The sequence below is a fragment of the Salvelinus alpinus genome, chromosome 9 (genome assembly GCF_045679555.1).
Source record: "Salvelinus alpinus chromosome 9, SLU_Salpinus.1, whole genome shotgun sequence".
In the NCBI taxonomy this organism is placed as follows: domain Eukaryota; kingdom Metazoa; phylum Chordata; class Actinopteri; order Salmoniformes; family Salmonidae; genus Salvelinus; species Salvelinus alpinus.
In genome coordinates, this window is record NC_092094.1 from 20,602,675 (window position 1) to 20,624,158 (window position 21,484).

The 21,484-nt window shown below is 42.6% G+C and overlaps 1 protein-coding gene across 1 annotated transcript in view; it reads left to right on the top strand.

Moving 5' to 3' along the window:
• Positions 1-21,484, top strand: part of LOC139584486 (tetraspanin-9) — a 306,094-nt gene that overhangs the window by 6,488 nt on the left and 278,122 nt on the right. The window contains exon 2 of the mRNA XM_071416411.1: positions 19,386-19,450. The gene's annotated coding sequence lies outside the window, so the exon portion shown is untranslated. The remainder of the gene's footprint in view (positions 1-19,385; positions 19,451-21,484) is intronic.

Consider the following 21,484-nt stretch of genomic DNA (forward strand, 5'->3'; position numbering starts at 1 on the left):
ATATAGCCCTCCGTACATCAGCTAATATCTCGAAGTGCTGTACAGAAACCCAGCCTAAAACCCCAAACAGCAAGCAATGCAGGTGTAGAAGCACGGTGGCTAGGAAAAACTCCCTAGAAAGGCCAAAACCTAGTAAGAAACCTAGAGAGGAACCAGGCTATTAGGGGTGGCCAGTCCTCTTCTGGCTGTGCCGGGTGGAGATTATAACAGAACATGGCCAAGATGTTCAAAATGTTCATAAATGACAAGCATGGTCAAATAATAATCAGGAATAAATGTCAGTTGGCTTTTCATAGCCGATCATTAAGAGTTGAAAACAGCAGGTCTGGGACAGGTAGCACGTCCGGTGGACAGGTCAGGGTTCCATAACCGCAGGCAGAACAGTTGAAACTGGAACAGCAGCAAGGCCAGGTGGACTGGGGACAGCAAGGAGTCATCATGCCCGGTAGTCCTGACGCATGGTCCTAGGGCTCAGGTCCTCCGAGAGAGAGAAAGAAAGAGAGAAGGAGAGAATTAGAGAGAGCATACTTAAATTCACACAGGACACTGGATAAGACAGGAGAAGTACTCCAGATATAACCAACTGACCCTAGCCCCCCGACACATAAACTACTGCAGCATAAATACTGGAGGCTGAGACAGGAGGGGTCAGGAGATACTGTGGCCCCATCCGATGATACCCCCGGACAGGGCCAAACAGGAAGGATATAACCCCACCCACTTTGCCAAAGCACAGCCCCCGCACCACTAGAGGGATATCTTCAACCACCAACTTACAATCCTGAGACAAGGCCGAGTATAGCCCACAAAGATCTCCACCACAGCACAAACCAAGGGGGGGCGCCAACCCAGACAGGAAGATCACGTCAGTAACTCAACCCACTCAAGTGACGCACCCCTCCTAGGGACGGCATGAAAGAGCACCAGTAAGCCAGTGACTCAGCCCCTGTAATAGGGTTAGAGGCAGAGAATCCCAGTGAAGAGAGGGGAACCGGCCAGGCAGAGACAGCAAGGGCGGTTCGTTGCTCCAGAGCCTTTCCGTTCACCTTCACACTCCTGGGCCAGACTACACTCAATCATATGACCTACTGAAGAGATAAGTCTTTAGTAAAGACTTAAAGGTTGAGACCGAGTCTGCGTCTCTCACATGGGTAGGCAGACCATTCCATAAAAATGGAGATCTATAGGAGAAAGCCCTGCCTCCAGCTGTTTGCTTAGAAATTCTAGGTCTAGGGACAATTAGGAGGCCTGCGTCTTGTGACCGTAGCGTACGTGTAGGTATGTACGGCAGGACCAACTCGGAAAGATAGTTAGGAGCAAGCCCATGTAATGCTTTATAGGTTAACAGTAAAACCTTGAAATCAGCCCTTGCCTTAACAGGAAGCCAGTGTAGGGAAGCTAGCATCTGATATGTTTGATATGTTTCCTCAAGCACTTGGTCAATATTGTCAACAGCCACATTTTTGGCTTTAACCTTTATTTCCATAGACAGTTGGCCCTGTTTTTTTTATTGAGCTCTTAAAGATGAGCCATGAGTGAAAAAGGGTGACTATCTCATTCCTTCAATGCATTCTCCAGATGTGATGTGCATTGCACTTTACATGCTTTGAAGCATATTCAACGGTTCACTTGTAGGCCCATTGTGGTTGACCACTCAATATACTGTACAATGTCTGTCAAGCCTGTACAAACATTTTGTTCAGACATTTTCTAATTTATCAGTCTTTGTCAAGTGTTTTCCAAGTCCACCTAAACAGACCAATGTCCCTTCATACCAAATTTTGCCATACTTTCGGATTCTTCATCCTCTCCAGAGGGAGGTGTTGAAGTCACACTTGAGAAAGCACAAACCAAATAGATTTTTTAAATTCTCCAATTCATACATACGCCCAATACAGAAGTCCGAGTACACCTTTTATAAATAAGGCTAATTATTTATGGGGAACTGTTTTTGCTTTTCTCTCTGCCTTTACACACGGCTGTCTGGTTCACATCCTTGGTCTGGCAGAGGGAATTAATTTACCTTTGTTAAGTCTTCTGCTTTGCAGTTGACCCCACGTTTTCTCAAACTCTTCCTGCTCTAATGCTGGCCAAGGGTCAGTGACCTCTTAGACCTGTAACTGGGAGAAATGTCAATTTCCTGTTTTATGTCCTTCTCGGAGGAGTGATGTGAATATGTAGACAACATGTGAAGATGGATGTGTTCTTTGCTACATACCTCAAACATCATATGGATTTCTCCCATATATCCCTTACAAGGAAGGCCCAGGGATAATTAATAGCAATGCCGCACCCAAAGACAAATGACCTCACTCCAGAACCCTCATCTGTTTTTCATTGTATTGAGCCCTTCATTGGGCTGGTTTGCTTAATGAAGCCAATATAAAACTGCCTTCAAAGGGCACTGTGCACAGCAATCCCTCTCCATGACTATTTGGAATGAATGATCATACTCTGTGCAGCTCATAGAACTCCTCAAATACGCTGGTTAATTCACAGCAGCAGTTTTAGACAAACAGCAGCAGTCCCAATTAGGGTTGGAAACTTTACGGTAAATGTCCGGAATTTTTCAATGGGAAGTTACGTCCTGGAATTTGGGGAATTTTGCTTAAATTCATCAATAAAGTTAGCTTATGACAGTGAACCTTTTTTGTGTGATACACATAAGGCAATTCTAGTTCCTGTGGCATATTTTGGTTAAACTATCCTCAATTCAATGGAATTGCAATCCTCTGCATGCACTGTGCATTCTTCCATCACATGTACAGCTGATTCTCAAGATCTTGCACACTAATGAGATGCTATTGAGCTCACACTACTACACTGTCTGAGCCAAGGACTACATGCTTTCTGGTAAGTTTTGATTACAATACTGGGTGGGGTGACTATATTTTATACAACATACATAATTCTTTTGTTAACTAGTAAGTAGTAGCGTACAGCAAAGTGTGTTTAAATCATTTCTAACTTGTTAGCAATTTCTGCTAGTTAGTTTTTTGCTACCATGTGGGTTTTAGCTTGCTTGAGCCTGCTAACTGAGGAGTGTTAATTCACCTGTTTCCATACATGTTTCATTTTAAAACATTTATCTTACAAAGGAGTTGTTTAATCTGACTGCTTAACTATTTATCTGTACATGGAATTGTAATAGTTTGTAACAGGAAAATGCCACGGGCACTATCTGATGTCTGGAGACATTTCACTGCAGCTAATGTCGAAGGAAACGCTGTGTACATTTGTAAAAACTGCCAAATCATATGTGAAGAATGCAACAAAGATGCAGAATCATCTGGCCAAGTGCAAGAAGTTCCCTTAGCGCTCATAACAAGCAACCTCTGACAAAAGACCCTCTACTTCTACTCGAGGTGAAAATGATGAATCAGACACCTTATTGATAGGAACAGCTCATGGTCCTCCTGAAATCAGATTTTCTTTTGACTCAATCGTGGAACGTAGTCAGAGAAATGCTGATGAATGTCTTGCTTGAGCTGTGTATACAACTGGTTCACCTCTGATGCTCATAGGCAATGTGTATTGGAAGAGATTTCTTAATGTTCTTCGCCCAGCATACACCCCTCCAACCTGAGATGCTTTATCTACTAATTTGCTGGATGCAGAGTTCAACAGAGTTCAACAGAGTTCAACAGAGTTCAACAGAGTTCAACAGAGTTCAACAGGCTTTTTGAGCCTGACAACGAGCTGTCCTCAACAAGGTTGGAAAGTGACAGTGAAGAATAGGCCTCAGAGTCTGATGTTCAAGAGGTGGACATTGAGGAGGTCCAGGGAGAAGACGTGGAAGCCTGAGAGGAAGACAAGCAAAGCTTTAGTTTCTAGACTTTTTACAGATGTACAGTCGTGGCCAAAGTTTTGAGAATGACACAAATAAACTGCTGACTCAGTTTTTATGATGGCAATTTGCATATACTCCAGAATGTTATGAAGAGTGATCAGATGAATTGCAAAGTCCCTATTTGCCATGCAAATGAACTGAATCCCCCAAAAACATTTCCACTGCATTTCAGCCCTGCCACAAAAGGACCAGCTGACATCAAGTCACTGATTCTCTCGTTAACACAGGTGTGAGTGTTGACGAGGACAAGGCTGGAGATCACTCTGTCATGCTGATTGAGTTCGAATAACAGACTGGAAGCTTCAAAAGGAGGGTGGTGCTTGGAATCATTGTTCTTCCTCTGTCAACTGTGGTTACCTGCAAGGAAACACGTGCTGTCATCATTGCTTTGCACAAAAAGGGCTACACAGGCAAGGATATTGCTGCCAGTAAGATTGCACCTAAATCAACCATTTATCGGATCATCAAGAACTTCAAGGAGAGCGGTTCAATTGTTGTGAAGAAGGCTTCAGGGCGCCCAAGAAAGTCCAGCAAGTTGATTCAGCTGCGTGATCGGGGCACGACCCGTACAGAGCTTGTTCAGGAATGGCAGCAGGCAGGTGTGAGTGCATCTGCACACACAGTGAGGTGAAGACTTTTGGAGGATGGCCTGGTGTCAAGAAGGGCAGCAAAGAAGCCACTTCCCTCTAGGAAAAACATCAGGGACAGACTGATATTCTGCAAAATGTACAGGGATTGGACTGCTGAGGACTGGGGTAAAGTCATTTACTCTGAATCCCCTTTCCGATTGTTTGGGACATCCGGAAAAAAGCTTGTCTGGAGAAGACAAGGTGAGCTCTACTATCAGTCCTGTGTCATGCCAACAGTAAAGCATCCTGAGACCATTCATGTGTGGGGTTGCTTCTCAGCCAAGGGAGTGGACTCACTCAACATTTTACCTATGAACACAACCATGAATAAAGAATGTTACCAACACATCCTCCGAGAGCAACTTCTCCCAACCATCCAGGAACAGTTTGGTGACGAACAATGCCTTTTCCAGCATGATGGAGCACCTGGCCATAAGGCAGAAGTGATAACTAAGTGGCTCGGGGAACAAAACATCGATATTTTGTGTCCATGGCCAGGAAACTCCCCAGACCTTAATCCCATTGCGAACTTGTGGTCAATCCTCAAGAGGCGGGTGGGACAAACAAAAACCCACAAATTCTGACCACTCCAAGCATTGATTATGCAGGAATGGGCTGCCATCAGTCAGGATGTGGCCCAGAAGTTAATTGACAGCATGCCCGGGCGGATTGCAGAGGTCTTGAAAAAGAAGGGTCAACACTGCAAATATTGGCTTTTGCATCAACTTCATGTAATTGTCAATAAAAGCCTTTGACACTCATGAAATGCTTGTAATTATACTTAAGTATTCCATAGTAACATCTGACAAAAAATATCTAAAGACACTGAAGCAGCAAACATTGTGGAAATTAATATTTGTGTCATTCTCAAACCTTTTGGCCACAACTGTACAGTTGAAGTCGGAAGGTTACATACACTTAGGTTGGAGTCATGAAATCTCGACCATTCCATGATTAAATCTCAACCATTCCACAAATTTCTTGTTAACAAACTGTAGTTTTGGCAAGTCGGTTAGGACATCTACTTTGCATGACACAAGTAATTTTTCCAAAATATTTTCCAGACAGATTATTTCACTTATAATTCATTGTATCACAATTCCAGTGGGCCAGAAGTTTACATACGCTAAGTTGACTGCATTTTAAACAGCTTGGAAAATACCAGAAAATGTCATGGTTTTAGAAGCTTCTGATAATTGACATCATTTGAGTCAATTGGAGGTGTACCTGTGGATGTATTTCAAGGCTGACCTTCAAACTCAGTGCCTCTTTGCTTGACATGGGAAAATCAAAAGAAATCAGCCAAGACCTCAGAAAAAAATTGTAGACCTCCAAAGTCTGGTTCATCCCTGGGAGCAATTTCCAAACGCATGAAGGTACCACGTTTATCTGTATAAACAATAGTACGCAAGTATAAACACCCATGGGACCACGCAGCTGTCATACCGCTCAGGAAGGAGACGCGTTCTGTCTCCTCGAGATGAACGTACTTTGGTGCGAAAAGTGTAAATCAATCCCAGAGCAACAGCAAAGGACCTTGTGAAGATGCTGGAGGAAACAGGTACAAAAGTATCTATATCCACAGTAAAAGGCCGCTCAGCAAGGAAGAAGCCACTGCCACAAAACCGCCATAAAAATGCCAGACTACGGTTTGCAACTGCAAATGGGGACAAAGATCATACTTTTTGGAGAAATGTCCTCTGGTCTGATGAAACAAAAAAAGAACTGTTTGGCCATAATGACCATCGTTATGTTTGGAGGAAAAAGGGGGATGCTTGCATGCCGAAGAACACCATCCCAACCGTGAAGCACGGGGGTGGCAGCATCATGTTGTGGGGGTGCTTTGCTGCAGGAGGGACTGGTGCACTTCACAAAATAGATGGCATCATGAGGCAGGAAATGAAGCAACATCTCAAGACATCAGTCAGGAAGTTAATGCTTGGTCGCAAATGTGTCTTCCAAATGGACAATGACCCCAAACATACTTCCATACTTCAAGTTGTGGCAAAATGGCTTCAGGACAACAAAGTCAAGGTATTGGAGTGGCCATCACAAAGCCCTGACCTCAATCCCATAGAAAATGTGTGGGCAGAACTGAAAAATTGTGTGTGAGCAAGGAGGCCTACAAACCTGACTCAGTTACACCAGCTCTGTCAGGAGGAATGGGCCAAAATTCACCCAACTTATTGTGGGAAGCTTTTGGAAGGCTACCCAACACGTTTGACCCAAGTTAAACAATTTAAAGACATTCCTACTAAATACTAATTGAGTGTATGTAAACTTCTGACCCACTGGGAATGTGATGAAAGAAATAAAAGTTGAAATAAATCATTCTCTCTACTATTATTCTGATATTTCAGAAAATTTCTTAAAATGAAGTGGTGATCCTAACTGACCTAAAACAGGGACTAGGATTAAATGTCAGGAATTGTGAAACTGAGTTTAAATGTATTTGGCTAAGATGTATGTTAACTTCCGACTTCAACTGTATGTTGAAAACGTTTTTGGGAGATGCAATGGATCATTGGGGAATTATTCAATATTCCCTTTCTTTTGTTGTTCAGTGAAATCATCCCATGTGAAGAGTCAACTCATTTAATACAATTTCAATTTGTAACTAAATCTTTTTTTTTTCTATTGGAAGGACTTAATTGCAAATGATTAAGGTAAAAGATTTGTGTCTGTCTCCGTATGATGTGGTAAATACATCCAACGCAAAAAACATCTACATTTAAATGGTTTTAATATTAATTTGCATATATTTCCGTTAATTCCCACGGAAAGTTTGCACCTCTGAATATTCCCCAAAATGTGCAACCCTAGTCCCAATTATGTTTATTTTGCCTCTGTGTCCCATAGGCTACACTCATGGTGACCAGCTCAAGCCCTTTTCCGCTGCCCCTTCATGAAAGTTCCCATTCTCTTGGACAGTCTGAACAGCGCTGGGTAGATCCCATGCCACTGGGCCACAATGGCTGCTATATCAGCATTTTTTTTGTCCCTTTGACCTCTGGCTCAGGGTCTCAGTGCCAGTCTGTACCCACTGTGGCTACAGCTCAGGGCCAATCACAAACAGGAACAAGGCTTGGCCTCTGTCTATTTGAGGCATCCCTGGCTGGATCGGTCCAGGGGGTCAGACTCTGACTGTGCATCTACCCCTGGCTGGCTCACAAACAGCAGCTCAGATCACACCCATACTTTTCAGACGGCTCATTTCAGGATTGAAGACAGTAAATGTATCCATGTTTTTCTGTGCTGTAGTGCACATTTATGAAATGCTTCTCGGATGCGGCCTCCAGCTATACATACGCTGCGAGCACATTCTGTGTCTATATTTTGACACTGCTATTTGAGCAACCTCACGCTGCCGTTTACTATTTTAGAGTCATGCATTCTGCATGCTCTTGTTTTTAAGCAGTATTTCCTTTGAAATCTCAGCGTGAACCTGGGGAATGGAGGCATCCTGTTGTGTTGCGCTTGCTATAAAATGGTAGGGAGGCTTTTGCTCGGTTCCCTTGCGGTTAATGGTATCTTGTTTAGACAGTTGGGTTGAAGTGTTGTTCTGGTGTGACTGCCAAGGCATCCCCTGCCATTAGCTCAGATTATTTCAGCTTCGGCAAGGCTTTTACAAGTGCTATCAAACAATGACAGTATTATGAATGGGAAGGCAAGCTGTGTCCTGCTCAGACTGAGACATGTTGATATCTTCCTTATCGGCTCAGAATTGCTCTGTTATTTAGTACTTTGGTAGATGATGGCAAATACAACATGTCTTATTACCTATAAAGGCTAGAGTTCCTCAGAACTGAGAAAGACTTGACTGGCTGTTACTCTACGATAAGTCATGCTCAATGCAACCCTACCTCGTAGCAGTGGTAATGTCCAGCTTGTTGACTAATGGGGGAGGATTTCCTGACAGTGAATGTAGCCAGTGACAATTGTCTTTGTCTGGGTTTTTGGCAAGCCTTGTCTGGGCTTGGCCTCTGGCTGTTTGAACTGTTATCTGAGATGAGAGCCACCACTGCTGCATAAAACTGGACTTTTACAAGGCACTTACTGTATATAGCACTGGGGAGGTAGAAGATGATTAGACAACACCTTTAAGATCCCTATCAGCTATATGTGCTGTAAACTTTAACATGATTGAAATGGTTGCTTCTCTTGGGAGGAAAAATGCTTTACTTGGAAATGAAGGCCTCATAAGTGCTCTTAATTTTTAAAGGCCACAATCTGAGGGATTGGTTTGGGTCATGTTTTTACAGTAACAAGGGATGTCTGGTCCTAGTGTTTTCGTAAAGAGACATAAAAAAAAAAAAAAAAATCTACTTTATATTCATCATTTCCAGCACCACCCTAACATCAACATATGTGAAAATGATATGTTTCTATGTTGTGTGGAAAAAAAGATGTGTGCATCATGTGATTTTAACCAATTATGAGTATGCATTGCTGACTAATTGTCTACTAATTGGTTGATGTAAGCGGAAAGTGTTTCCAATATATTTTTTAATACAAAACGTAGAAACGTGCCATTTTCACATATGTTGATTTTTGGGGTTGTCATGCCCTGACCTTAGAGATCCTTTTTATGTCTCTATTTTGGTTTGGTCAGGGTGTGAGTTGGGGTGGGCATTCTAGGTTTTTGTTCTAGGTTTTCTATTTCTATGTGTTTGGCCGGGTGTGGTTCTCAATCAGAGGCAGCTGTCTATCGTTGTCTCATTGAGAACCATACTTAGGTCGCCTTTTCCCACCTGTGGTTTGTGGGTAGTTGTTTTCTGTTTTGTGTCTGCACCAGACAGAACTGTTTCGCGTTCCTTCTCCTGTTTGTTGTTTTTGTTCGATTTGGTTTTTTGGATTAAATCATGAACACTTTAAACGCTGCACCTTGGTCCACTCTTCCTTCAGCCCACGAGAACCATTACAGGGGTGGTGCTGGAGATGATGAATATGAAGTTGAAAGATTTCGAAATGTCCTTATAAAGACTAAAACATTATGGATGTCGTGGGAGAGAGTAAAGTGGAAACCCAAATAGAGTTTGGAAGATGAGCAGGCTTCGGAGTTGTAGTACGTATCTGTGAACCTTTATTTAGCAGAGGCTTGAAGGAGTATACACAGTCAGGCATGAGGGAGCAATTTCTTTGTGTCGCTTTAGATAACTTGTCTATCTCTCTGGAGTGAATATATTATTTAAAAGTGATATTATTAATGTCTAACCCTTGCTATATTGGGTTGCAATTCAACTTTAATGATCATATCCATACATAACCAATCTCTCACTATCCGAAGAGTGTTATATGGAAATGATTTGTTTCAGGAGCTTGCCAGCTAGCTGAAGTCAGTTTGTGACTGGCCTGTGTTTGATGAATTGGCCCATATTTTATATCTCCTACAGGACTGATAGAGGCAGGTCTAGGGGTGGATGGATCCCTCATCAGGCTTCATTATTCAGATCCTCTTGATCACGAAGTTACATTTTAACTGGCTATGAAACAGGTTTTTAATAATGTACTTTTTGGGAAGTACCTCAGCATAATATGATATTTTATGGAGTGTTGATGTCATCGTGCTGTGGTGAAATTTAACAATACAAAGTGGAACCTTAAGGCTTCTCATTAGTAGAGACGGAGCCCATATGTGAGATATTGAGGGGGGGGGGGGGGTGTGATCATGGGACTACCGGTGTGTGATCATGGGACTACCGCTCATCTGCTGTATGCTCTGACCTCAAGATGATTTAGTCCCAACCTAATGTTTATAGGCTAGTCTGTAGCATCAATCACTTATCACAGACACTCACTGCTCATTGCCTGACAACTCCTACCATTGACCTCTGTCTCTCTCTCAGAGCAGGAAAAAAATCTTATTTTTTCAGGAAAGAGTTGGTTTTCCAGCTGCGACTTGAACACATCTGTACCCCACATCACAGGCCCTTCTAATGTTAATTTGTGAGTTGCAGTAGCACCACGTAAAGGGTAGGATAAATAATTTGTCAATACAGCATCTATTCCCTGAGTCAGCATAGTCTGACCCCTGTCCAATGTGAACGAGTAGCTAGCTAAAGTCTTTAGTAGACCTAGCAGGGGAATTACACTTATTCCAGACAGAGTTGCTCACATAACCTTTAGTAGTCAGAGCAGGGAACAGTCAGTTCCTGGAAAGTTTGTTTTCTTCATTCTCTGTTCTCCCATCGCATCTCAGATCAAGTCAATGTTTGTTTTGTCATATGCACAGGATACACAGTACAATGAAAAGCTTACTTGCAAGCTCTCCTCTCAACAGTGCAACAACAATAAATATATAAATAATAAAAAAAAAAAATGTAGATCGTTCTGTTGTTAATTTCTATCCATTTCAGTAGCAACCATGGTAATAATGTAGTAAAAACACCTACTACTAGGAAATATTCTATGGCAATATGTAACCTAGTACCTGAGCCACAGTGTCTGATTTCTGTCCAGTGTGAAGTAGTGGCCTAGCTAATGCTTTTAGTAGGCCTACCATAACACTTCTTCTGTACAGTGTGAAGTAGTAGCTACTATAAGTGAAGGACCTCAGAGAGTTGTCCCCAGTGTGACTAATGGCAGACAAGGGAAGCTCATTGCCAAGGCACAGCCATCTCTCCCTCAAGCTCCCGCCAGGCCTATAATCAAAAGCACCGTTGTGAGCTAGAAGAAAGGCTTGCTGGGCTTCTTGGCTAGGCTACCACACTGTGGCAATTTAAACAAGTCGGTAAACATGGACCTCCCTCTCGCTACTTCTCTCGACTTCCCCCGGGCTTCCTCACTGTAGACATATCATTCTGAACGCATCTCTTCTTTTTATCAATGTTTTGCAGAAGGAGGTCAGCTAGGCTGTCTGTCATTTACTGCTGTGTATGAAGTAATAAACTACTGATTAGATGCTCCTATACCTGTAATTACTATATCATGTATCACTTCCCAGCTCTGACAGGGAAAACTTTTTCCTTTTCATTCTCTGACTTGGAGAGTTTTGTTGATGTAGATTATTATTTTTTGCCAATTGGCAGACAATCTTATCCAGAGTGAATTTAAAGGAGCAATTAGGGTTAAGTGCCTTGCTCATGGGCAAATTGACAGATTTTTTATTTCACCTAGTCAACTCAGGGATTTGAACCAGGGACTTTTCGGTTGCTGGCCCAACACGCTTAACCTCTAAGCTAGGCTTAACCGCTGGGCTAGGCTACCTGTCGATCTATGTGATCCTATAACCCCTATTATAATTGTGTCACTGTGCATCATAGATCTCTCCCGGAATGGATAGCTGCATCCCTGTTGTTGACTTGTGTAACTCCTCTGAGCACCTACCACAACACAACTCCACACTGCCACCTGCATTCGCAAAATCCTTCTGGTTTTGACTTCAACCATCGTGGTTTTGGACTGGTCTGCTCGCTCTGGCGTAAACTATACTTGACACCGCTTAAATACAGTCATTAGTGCATCTGGAAGCAACAGCCAAGCCTCTTATTTCCCCTGCTGTCTGCCCCAACATCAGCTGAGTGACTAGTCATGGGTCATTTGCCTTTCAATCTCACTCTGATTCCCCTGCATTGCATTACTGCAAGTTGAACACAAGCTCAAATCATATTCGGGTTCCAGACTTTTTATTGGTTCACTGAAATTCACAATATGAAGCAAATGGAAGCACTGATTATGATGCTCTAAAGATGCAGTCATGTCAATGCTTTTCCTGGTGTATTGAGTGGATGTCCGTCTGATTTGCCCCCTAGCTTCTCCGTAAATAGTTGACCTTTTATGACCCTAAAATATATGTTCTGAATGTCCTCCCCAGTGGTTTCACCAGGGACTATCAATAATACATTACACTCAAACATCTGGTATGTGAAGCCTCTCGTTTCCTTTACCTGTTGCAGTGTGTGTGTGTGCCTGCCTGTGCACATCTATATTTCTTTTAGCATTATTCCCATCTCTAATATAATTAGTTTGACGCTGTGTTTATCTTAGAGAAAACAGAGTGACGCTGCTGGCAGTTCGAGTCAGCAGATCCATTCAGGAGGATATTCCTTGATTTAGCAGATGAACTCCTATTTAGCCATGTTCTTCTCAGAGATTTCGGTTAAACTATTTATGTTTTCCTCATTAATCCGACACGTCATTTGCATGCAAATTAGCTGTTTGGTTTGTTTCATGTTGCTATAAAATTGTAAGAGTTGTTTTGAAAAGGCATTTTGATTCTTTATCCTCTCCCTCACAAATAACATTATAAATATTAGGAAATGTGCCTTGAAAAGAAAGGATTAGCCTAATTCCAGTTAGCCTAATTGTATGACAGTTTGTACTAACTGTGAGCTTGCTCTATTTGCATCCATCACTGCAGTTTCCCCATCACTGCACTCTAGCCATGAATTATACTGTTCATCCAGATGGAAGAGTGCCCTCTACAGGCCCTCCAAATTCACACCCAGCAGCAGTCCTCATCTCTCATCTAAATACAAAGCTGGCTAGGCCCTGTTTGCAGTGGTAACCATGAGCGGGGCAGGCTGGCACTGTACTGACCGACCGACGCATTTAACATTTCAGTCACAATTTGTAAAGGGAGGATAATAAAGATTTCTTCAAATACATTGCAATGGCCATTTAAATGTGGACCTTAATATTATTTTGTGCTTACATAATGCAACTAAACAAAGTCAAACATTTCCTGCAAGCTAGCTACATTTAATGGATTTCTAACAGTTCACAGGAAGGAAACGACCATCATCAGCATTTCCCATACAAATCCTGGAATCTTATTTTTGCTATTTTGTGAAGGCGAGATTCAGGGATTTTTCTTGATTGAAAGCAATAGGCCAGGATGATGGCCTTTTGAATTTCTAGATCTTTCTGCACATTGTTGGCCAGAAGGAGGTTCTCAACTGAAGCCTGCAGACCATGATACGTCCTTGCCACTTCGCAAACCAGAGCCCTGTACTATTCTCACTCAAACTAGCAGGCAAATTGTCAAGCTTCTTTTGAAGTGTGAAAATGGTTGGCTAAAATAACAACACTGTGTCAATACGCAGAGAAATGTTACATTGATAAAGTCCTCGGACCATTGCAGAAATCCAAACATTCTAGAGTGACCTGTTAGTGTTGGTGTTTGTTTACGGTCATGAGGTCCTTGTCCTCTTTTCCAGGGACTGGCCTCTCCTCAGCTGAGATGACGCAGACAAGTTGACCCATAAACCCCTTCCCTCCCTCTCACTTTGTCCCCCTCTAAATCCACCACCCAGGGGCGGCAGCGGGGGTTTGTTTGGTGCTGCTACAACACATTCACACATTGAGGGGTCCCCACTTAACAAGTAAATGGGGTTGAACCCACGCATGCTGCGTAGCCTGCTGTACGCTTGCTTAGCTCGCACGGAGAGTCGAGCTAGGCTTGAACTCTGGAACTAAATTGCACACCAGGAAAGTGGCTGAAAACACCCATTGTCTGGGCCTTTGGGTTTGAAGGGTTTGATCCCATTTAAGACCATTAGAAAACATTGGCCAATTCTTGAAATGGAAAGCAATGGAAAACACAGTCCAGAGAGGATGCCAGTGGTTTCTGCCTCAAACTGTGAGGATAAATCAGAATCCATGAGAGCGTTCACCGAGGCGTTTCCATGAGTATTGTTCTTCTTCTAGAGACTGTGGTTGAGAATGATGTACCATGTGCAGACGTGACCACAGGACAGACATGGACACAGACACAGGGCACAGTCACCCTAGTTATAGACTGTTCTCTCTGCTACCACACGGCAAGCGGTACCGGACCGCCAAGTCTAGGTCCAAAAGGCTCCTTAACAGCTTCTACCTCCAAGCCATAAGACTGCTGAACAATTAATCAAATGTCCACCCGGACTATTTACATTGAACCCCCCCCCCCCATCCCCAGTGCATCTGTGGGACTGGGTATGGGTCTAGGAGTGCTGGCTTTCCCAACAGACGTGGGAACTGCCACAGACCGGCTCAGTCAACTCATTGGACGCTACACAGGCACATGGCATGAGGCAGGACCAAGTCATTTTAGTATGTGGTACCCCGTTTTACAAACTAAAGTTCACTAAATAAAACATACAACTTGGTAATGGCCAGTGTCACTGCATTTGAATGGTTAGCTACTGATCAGGAAATACTGTCACTGCTAGACATACAGTAATTGGGCTGCTGGATAGCCAGACTAACTACATATCAGAGGTAGCTTTACTCTCATCGTGGCTGTACGTCGGCCTTTTGAATTTGATTTTGGCAATGAGGCCCCGTATCTACTTCCCCAGAGTCAGATACACTTGTGGATACCATTGTTTTGTCTCAGTCCAGTGTGAAGGAAGTTATAAGATGTTTCTCGAGTCAACTAACTAGTGTTATCATTGCGCTAGCACTAGTTAGCATTGGCTATGGGATACATAACACTGGTATCCACTAGTTCATATGACTCTGGGGAAGTAAATAAAGGGCCTCATTGCCAAAATCCTGAAGTGTCCCTTTAAGCTATGCTTCTCAGTTGCCAGTGTGCAAGGAAAGCAGCTGGGACAGGGTAGTGCGGTTGTGGGGAGAGATTGTCAGTCAGGAAAGGATCCGATCATTCACTCTTAGGACTGGGACAGGACTATGAGACTTAGCACACTGCTGCTTCTGCTACTGCAGGAGAGGACAGGAGCTCTCAGACCATGCAAGAGGAACACTGATGTGGGCAGCTGACAAAAGTAGCTGGTGCATCATACACAGGCTGCTTCTAGTTGTGTGTAAATCTTAATCCATAATTTGCTAATCATTTTGTATTCATTCAAATGATTTACAATTTACAAGTCAAGAAGCACTTGACTTGACTAGCACTTGCAGATAGTGAACTATATTTTTTGCATTGTGTTTTTGTGTTTAGTGATCATGTTGCGTATACAGTATGTGATTTATATTCCTTGATTTACAGTAGTATTGGCAGAAATGTACCCAATTAGGCAAAAGTGAGTTTAATAACCTGGTTAAAAATTAAGTAATCGTTACTGCACCAAATGCAACTGTTTTTGACCAGATTCCTTGGTGATTTATCTGTTTAATTCAAACAGTTTATTTTTATGTATCGCTTTTCACTTGCAGGGAAACATGTTTTTCCCATTAAGAGTTATTTTGGTAATTTATGTTTTGTAATGTGAAGCGTATTTTTAGAATCTGAACTGTATCAAAGCCTATCTGCACTTGTGTCTCATTTTGTGATATTTGGCCCAACACTTTTAATGCCTAAGGTGTTTATAACTGATCTGAAATATTCTGCACTGTTAATGGGCACCCGAGTGGCGCAGCGGTCTAAGGCACTGCATCTCAGTGTAAGGCGTCACTACAGTCCTTGGTTCGAATTCAGGCTAAATCACATCTGGGCGTGATTGGGAGTCCCATAGGGCGGTGCACAATTGGCCCAGTATCGTTCAGGTTTGGCCGGGGTAGGCCGTCATTGTAAAAAAAATAATAATAATCTTAACTGACTTGCCTTGTTAAATAAAGGTCAAATAAAAATAAATAAATAATGCACAGATGGCCTAATTAGTGTGTAATAAATTCTGAACCCATGCTGTCCACGCTGCCTAGGTGGCCCCTGTCTGTCCCTCTCTCATAGGCTATAGACAGACCAATGGGATGATGGACTATATGAAGACACGGACATACTGTAGGTACTGTAACGGCATTGTCATATTTGATATACAATGCACATGCCCATCTACGCGGTGACAAGCTCAGTATGCAAAGTGCTTTAGCTAGTAGCTTTATAGATTAAAATGTAATTATTGTGGAATAAGGCACATAGGTATGCGTTCCGCTGCTGACACTGTAATGTATCAGGGCCTTGTAGTGATTTCAGAATTGCCAGATATGTCTTGGGGATCGTCCAAATGTGTCCGTTGCCATAAGCACTGAATAGACCTCTCTGATTTAATGACCTGTAGTTTTTGGAATAGACCTTCAGGGCTCTCGGCACCTATCTTGCTCTTTATTAAAGTGCTTGCCATTTTTAAGATGTGCTCTCCAAATCCACTTTCATGTTACTTTTCTAGTGAATGATTGCTGCAATTTCTTTTCCACTTGTGCGACGTAACCTGTCCCTACGAATGATATCAGCAATGCAGGGTCACGCCAAATAAAATGCCTCCAGTCAAGACGGTGCCCAGTATATCACTGTTTTAAGGATCAAAACACATGGCTCTGCTTTTGACATTACCATATTTCTGCATCTCAGAGTTTCTGATGATCTGACATTGGGATGTGGCCTGTGCTGCAAGTGTGTGTGTGTGTGTGTGTGTGTGTGTGTGTGTGTGTGTGTGTGGGCGTGTGTGTACACACACACCACCGTTCAAAAGTTTGGGGTCACTTAGAAATATCCTTGTTTTTCAAAGAAAATGATTTTTTTGTCCATTTCAAAATAACATCAAATTTGTCAGAAATACAGTGTAGACATTGTTAATGTTGTACATGACTATTGTAACTGGAAACCTCAGATTATTATTGGAATCTACATAGGCGTACAGAGGCCCATTATCAGCAATCATCACTCCTGTTTTCCAATGGCACGTTGTGTTAGCTAATCCAAGTTTATCATTTTAAAAGGCTAATTGATCATTAGAAAAAAATGTTATTTGATTGAGGCCAAACGTAGGGCTGATTGCTTTGCCAAGGAGGAGAGGGGAAGGAGGCGGAAAAGGGGAGGGGAGTACCAGGGTATCTGCCAGGGAGACCAGGGCTCTTCTCTCTTTCTCCAAAGCTACCATCCCTAAGGGGGAATACACCACAGACCTGGCAACCCGCTCAGCAGAGGAACTCGCTCTTATTAGAGGCAGAAGCCATTCTGGCTCACATTGGATTTACTGTATAGAATCAGCGCCCTTCCTGACTGTTTAATGTCAAATATGAAGTATTCCTTTCCTTTTTAATAGGCCACCCCTGGTGTTCATTCTCAGTGTGTAGGATGTTTAATAGGCCTGGTGTTCGTACTCAGTGTGTAGGATGTTTAATAGGCCAGGCCTGGTGGTCATACTCAGTGTGTAGGCTGTGAGAATGTACAGATGGAGTAATTATAACACATTTTGGGAAAGACTAGCTCAACCTGCTAAATTAAATCAGATGTATTTTGAAAAGCTTTCAGTCTCGTTATTAACACCCCCAAGCATGCAGTTTTTAAGCTCTGTCATCTGTTGAAGATTTTATGAAAAGGTACAAAGGTCAGCAAATTAAAGAAAATGCATTGAGGTGATTTGTTCCTTTTCTTTGTCGGCACACCTGCTATTCTTTGAGTGTCGTATAAGATCGCTTCTCCTTTGATAATCCTCGAGATCTGATATCAAAGATGGTATTATCTCTCAAAAAAGTGAGATTCTGTCTCTATCCCCTGTGCATGGGGATCTTAAAGGGACATTTCACTTTTTTGTGAAGCTTATTTTCCATTAACCAATAATGATAAATACTAGCCAGGAGATTCTGGACGTTGCCAAGGAACCAGCTAACCCATTTAAAAACAATTTGGATGAAACAACAAAAATAAATACACTTTCCCTTTAAGGTTTCACAGGAGAACAGCAATACGAAAGCAGTGGAGTATGAAGTCTGGTTTCCCAGAATGTAGGAAACACTTGGATCAGGGTTAGATTCGAGGAAGAAAGAAAAATACCAATTGACAGTTCATTGCCATCTTTAACTTATGTTTCACAGTCTTATTTATGGTTTGGAGAGCCACAACAAAACAAAAACTAATGACATGTTGACTATACATTCGTCTTTTTATTTAAAAAAAATAGAATGTCTCTTAAAAATGCCATGTCCTCAGTTATTGTTTCTCTTTATTACCTCCCTCCCCTTGCACCCGCCACTCAGCAATGGGAACTGAGTGGGACTGTGGCTGGGGCTGGAAGCAGAGCACCCAGGCCCTGATTGGTCTGCCTGTAATTGAATGAGTGCCATGTGAGAGAAAAGCCCCACAAGAAAGAGTGAGAGAGCGGCTGAGCAGCTGGCCTGCTGTTAACTAGGACAATGGAGGAAGATGCCGCTCAGACCTGCATGGCCTAATGCAGCATGAGCTCATGGAATAGACTGGAAGCTCTCGCTCCACTCACTGTCAACCTGCATTCTTTCCACTTAGACACTCACTGACTCATTCTAACCTCTGGTCTGACAGATTTGGCATGCCCATTACCCAGAAAAGGATGACATCTCTGCTTGGTAGCTTATTAATCATGGCTAGAATAGCTTATTGAGTGTTTAAATGCACCCATAAGACATTTTGTCCATTTGATCATGGGACGGCTATGGTATGTCCAAAGGCCCCAAATAGACAGCGGTTCGCTGTACTAAGTATCTGTTCTGCCATTTTCATTGACTCAATTCACTCCAAAGGGAAAACTATGTTCATCACAAGTGCATTCATTGCCTCTTGTACTGCTTTCCACTGTATCATTCCCATGTGTTGGTGGTTCAATAACATGATAACAATTGCCATCTGCCTGTAGAGGTTTTTAAAGGTGAATACAGACACACACAAACACACATACATAAACAGATGTGCAGCAGACAATCACACGCACAGGCAGAGGAGCAGTTGACCTCGTTTACCAATTTAGAGTTGTGTGTGTCAGGCTAAATATTGTTTTCTGTGATCTCCCAGTCCTTTAATGCCCCCTGAATGACATTTGCCACTTGGCTGCACTCTCACTCATTCACAAAACACAAAGCCTACCTTCACATTATCTGTAGACTCCATTCTGGCTTCTACAAAACATCTACCCACAAAGAACCCTTCACTGCTGTGTGCCTGTTCTTTACAGTAGCTGTATGTGGTTTGTACTTTAAAATGTCCCCATCCATCTTTCATCAAGAGTCAGCTTGAAGTTCAGCCCCTGTTTTTTTTATCTTTTGTTTGACAGGCTGTTCCATTACAGCAAGTGGTCCAACTGCTTCTGTTCTGTTGGCCTCCACCACATCTAAGCCGGTAAGACATGACATCACCTTTTAAATTACTTCATTTCTTCCAGTCGTGTGATGGACTGTTTCTTTGTACCCCATCAAACTTGAATAATTTGTTCGTTATATAATTTCAGTATTTAGGTCATTTTATTAATCAATAATGACAACATTAATAAAATCTACCATACTTAGTTTTACATTTGACTTTGTTTTAAATGTCATCCATGAGCTAAATACCACTTGGCTTCCCAAAGACAAGAAACCATCAAATCAGATGTATGGCTTATTAATCTGGTCAGGTTTAGGTATCCTCCTGTTTTTCATGATTAATTATGTCATTATATGGTGGAAAATACCTACCTGATTTAATTCCCTACTGCTTTAGGACAATTTATACACACTTTATTAGGAGGGAAAACCCTTTCTGGTATTTTGGGTAGTTTACACAAAGACTGATAATGGGCCTAACAGGAAGTACACTCCTGGGGGTAAATTAAAGGCTACCCAGAGAGGGTTGCTCACTGCTAGGGTATAGGGCCTGCTTCCTGTCTGGCTGTCTCCAAGGCCCTGGGTCGATGGCAACAGGAAAGACCCCCCCGACACCACCCTAGTTGGCTCTGAGTTTCCCCAGTTTCCCCAGCATCACAGGGCCAAGGCCTGACCCCCAGGCAACTATGTGCACCAGGAAAGTGTTCTGTTCCCTGCACAGTCTCAGTGGTGTAGTAATTAATATTGCTCCAAGAGGACAGGAGGCACACATGGAAACACACTGGGAAGCCCAGACGGGGTCCTAAATGTACCAAATGGCAGCAGAAACAATTTGCAGAATGCACTCACATTCAACCTGCTCTGTCCCCATATTACAAAGTTCATGAAGGTTAAATGTAATAAGTTACATTTGGGGAGTCTTTATAAGTAAGTCTTACTTATAATCTCAAGCTTTAAAGCTTTCTCCCCAGTCTTAATTCATGTCTGAGTTAGTTGCTCTGACAAAAATAAGAAAGAACTTGAGGTTCAGGAGCTCCAATTAAAACTAGGTACATCCAATGATGTGTATAAACCCTGGATGCTATTTGTTGGCCATTGAGAGGCTTTGAAGCTACCGGTCGGCCATGTTGGTACTCCCCAGCAGTCCTCCACAGGAATTAATGGAATTCTACAATATTTCAATGAAATGTTTCAAGAACAAAATTACATGTATTTAAGTATTTTTTGGGGTTGTAGTGGGGACAGTAACGTTAGTACTCAAAAACAAAATACTTGTTTTTAATCATGTTTAGCTAACATGAATATCATTTTAAAGTATGCATTAAGGTGTCTGTAAAATAATAAACGTGTCAAAAACTAATGTGAACATTAATAAATGCATTCCTATAGCTTCCAAAATCTTTTTTACACTGGAAGACGAATACCAAGATGGCAGCGTGGTGGCTTCAGTACATGCCCCCTGTCAGTCATCCAGGGTTTATATACATCGTTGGGTACAACAGTTGCCAGCACAAACTGTGAAACCAGGGTGGAGAGCAGAAGAATAATTCAGTCTGGGACTCGCTGACCACAAACGAAGTGCCCCGTCAGCAATAACCAACAATAAGTCCCTCCAGCTCCAGCAAACTTTGGCCCAGAGAATCCCAGTGATTTCTTAAACTGAGCTGTGAGCCCCTGCTTGGTATGCTGTTCAGGCTGGCTTGCCTGAGAGAGAGAGGCTGTGCACAGCAGTACTGCCCAGTGCTCAGTACAGCAGTGACCTCTGGCAGCTAGATTCCATGCTGCAGTGTTCCCTATTGGCCACTCAGTAGCGTAGAAACATCCGCTACATTCGTTAGCCCTGTGAAAAGGGGGTCGCCCAGGGATACGGCCGGACCAAGCCATTTCTGGGGTGAAATTGCGGAGGGAAAAGCAAATAAAAGCCCAACGTTGTCACCATAAATCCCTACGAAGAGGTATAGCTGCGCTTAACAGATTGTGTGACGAGTGTGGCTGTTTCTGTGGTATGTGCGTGGGTGCATAATATGCATGTGATGTTTTGTCTCTTGGTGGTGTGGGAGCTGTTCCTCCC